The sequence below is a fragment of the Quercus suber genome, unplaced genomic scaffold (genome assembly GCF_002906115.3).
Source record: "Quercus suber isolate HL8 unplaced genomic scaffold, Cork oak 2.0 scaffold_457, whole genome shotgun sequence".
In the NCBI taxonomy this organism is placed as follows: Eukaryota; Viridiplantae; Streptophyta; class Magnoliopsida; order Fagales; family Fagaceae; genus Quercus; species Quercus suber.
In genome coordinates, this window is record NW_027069908.1 from 255057 (window position 1) to 258693 (window position 3637).

Here is a 3637-nt window from a genome sequence, read left to right on the forward strand (position 1 = left end):
AAAAAAAAAAAAAAAAAAAAAAAAAAAACTATGATTCTTTGTCAATATACGTACTTTGGTGGAGTATTGGGAAAAACAGAGGGAGATAAAATAATAAATTAAAAAAAAAATCTATAAAAATGGGTAATGGAATAGATTAGAAAAGGAATTTGATTAGACTCACATTATTTAATATAATTTCTTCTCTAAGAAGATTTAGAAAGTTAGTTATAACTTTAAAGAATGTCAAAAATACCTTAATCTAATTAGATAATCTCCATTCTTAAAAAAATAAAAAATAGGGTTAAAATTGTAATTCAGAAAGTTGGTTATGACTTCTGTAGGGTTAGGATTTGTGGCCCAAGCTCAAAAACAATAAATTTGTAGAGTGTGGATGATAGAGCTAGGTTGACTGTGGAACTTATGACAGTTGATCACAATGTCTCAGTATAAACCAGCATGAAAATACACGTAAAGATTAAGTAAGTTCAAGTCCGAAGAGACCTATGATAAATTGAATACAGGTTACAATTCTTAGGGTTACAGTAAGACCTCTCTTTTCTCTTTTTTTTCTCCCCACTATTAGGGGCCCTTCTTCTTTATATAGCATCCTCACCTATCATCCCCATCGTCCACTTGTTCTTCATCTAGCCCCCTGCTTGAGTGCATGTCATGTCATGCATGTATCTCCCTCAGCTTTTTGTGAGTGGCGGTAACTGAAGTTATACTGTTCAGGGGTCTTTTCCACATAAATACGGCATGAAAAGTTGTTGTAGTGCATTTAATACGGTGGTGGCAACTTTTCCTTTTAGATATTCTCCATTCTTCTTATCTCTAGGCGTGTCCAAAGCTTATCTAAACTGCTGAAGTCATTAGTAAACTCATTCGAACCCCCCAGATATTTATATGACCCAGAATCTTTACATCCGAGGATAATGATCTCTTCGGAAAACAGATGCTCTCTTCGGATGGAGTTTCTTCATCCCCATGTATCATTCTTTCACGCGAAATACCCCTCGACAATTTTAGCCTCTTCGGACATGCAATAACCTTCACATTAGGCTTTAGGCCCACTACGTATGGTTGAGCTTTTCCCCCCACAACTTCATAAAATGTCAAAAATACCCCTAATCTAATTAGATAATCATTATTCTTAAAAAGTAGCGTTAAAATTGTAATTCAATAAAACTAAAAAAAAAAAAAACTACTTGACAAACTTTTTTCCTAAAAATTAGCACTCTTTCTAAATATATCTCATGTACATTTGATACATTTTTTTTCCTAAAAAATTAACATAGACTAAATCTAGCAGTTTACTCATTTTCAAATCTTAAATTTTAGTTTCTTAAAAATCTTTTCTTGTGTAACCTCACTCAAATTGAAAATTTACATTAAACTCAAAATAAATAAAGACCCTCATTGCACATGCGGAGTGCATGTGATGAGGCTAGTCTATACAACTATTTAAGGGGTTTTCTCTGTTTGGAATTCTCATTTTTTTTCTTTAAAAATGTCTTACACTCTTATGTTTAAGTAGAGACAAAACTAAAGGACAATCCAATAAAAATACAACTTTAACTCTCATTAAAACATTGCCTAAAAAATAGAGTCATTTTCTTGTTGATTTTCAAATTGCTTTATTCACTTATAAATTAGATTCTAAAAATAAAAATTATATATATAAAAAAAATACATAAGTTAAAAAAAAAAAAAAAAGAGCTTCATTGCACGCGCGTGTGATGAGGCTAGTATATATATATTATTTTTTTTAAGATCAAATTGGGTTACACGATAACCCAGAGAAATCCAGCCCACATGGAATTAAACTCTTTACTATTAGTTTGTAAAGATCGTGGCCAACAAGAATTAGGAGCCGTGTGCACTAGGAGCATATAAATTAGATAAAGTTGTGTGAGTGCTCTACAAACAGAAGAGAGAATTAACTAAAAATAAATAAATAAAAAGAGAAGAGGGAAGGCTGAGAAGAGAGCTGTTTAGGCGTGACACATAGATATTAAGTGATCTTTCTTTAGCCGTGAGTGGAAGACAAGATTTCAGGTTAGTTCTTATTATTGTATTTGGTGTGAATCTTTTAAGTTATATATAAACTTGAAAAGGTAGGTAATTGATTTTATAGTTGTGAATACCTTTGGATTTGTATGTGACGATATTTTTTTGCAGATTAATTAAAATTTTCAATTGATTTTTTTTTTATTTTTTAATTTACATAGATTTCAATGATGCTGGAAGCACTTTGAAGTACTCTATATCTTGATAAAGTAGATCTGTTTTTATAATGTTGTACTGTCTATTTTATTTTTATAAATAAATTAATAATAAGTTGGTAAAGTCTACTCTTCAAATTTGCTGCTAGCCTCCTCCAGATATAGTAGAGCGATATTAATTGTATAAGAAAAAAAAAAAGAAAAGAAAAGAAAAAATGATGCAAGAGTTAATATGATTCAGCTTGACAGACATATATCCACCTCAAAAATTCCCCAGCAACTGTATCTTTACCATAATGAATTGTTTTGAATTACAAGAAACCTTAAATAGGGTGTGTATATATATATATATATATATTGAAGCTAGGTTAATCTTGAGTTTCTTGATGTAATACATTTCAAGATTCGTTTTATGATCATGCATTTTCCTTGTTGTGTTAATCTGATATTGAGTTGATCATTTTTAGTTTTTAGGGTTTCTTGTGTTTTTCTTCAGTTTTTCATTTTTTAATAAGTTTTTTAGTTAACTCAATCTAACATGTAAAATTCAAGTTCTTGTGTTAGGACTTTGGATGCATACACGTAATCGAGATTGTGTGTGCAAGATTTGAATCCTGCATATGCATATGGTTGAGTACAATGTTATTAAACCTGGTTCGGCTAGTCAAACTGGTAACCCAAATGTTGAAAAAAGGATTAGATAATTTTTTGAAAAAGGTTCTAAACTCTAGTACGCAAATGTTGACTCTATGACTATGAGATTGAATAGATATGTCACTATTTTTTTGCTTTAGGTAAAGAAAAGGTTTTCATAGGCTAGGTTACATGAGCTTTCTCCCACATTACGTCCATTATCTCTCTCTAAATAGTTTATAGAGTAAAAAGGAAGGTATTAGAGAACAAATTCCTGAATTAAGGATTGATTAGGATGGGAAAATTATTTTAGAGGACAATGATTGACAAAGCATTGTTTTCATTAGAGCCCTGTTTTTAATAACGAAATTATTGAAGAAAAGGGGCAAAGGGTTTGTCTTTTTCGCTTAGAATAACAAAGCCAACCACAAATGGGGCATTATGAAGGTAAAAAAAGAAGAGCAATAGGCGATCACAAGGAAACAAATGGTGGAATCAATGATAAAAAAACTGGTGGAAACAAAGAATATATGGTCTATTATAAGCCTAAGACCAAATCTTATGTACACAAAAGATTAGGTGGTGGATTCAAATAAAAATAGTGATGTTTGGATGTTTCCTTTTGTGGTATTGCTTGCATAGTTCATCCAAAATGAAGCAAAGAGTGGTCTAATCTTAACCCATATATAAGTCTATTAAAAGCGCACTTAGAGAATAGAGGGTGGTTCCCAATTAAAAGTGGCTAAGGTGATGCTTTCATACTTCTTTTGATCACTTTTATATGAATCTAGCTACAAATT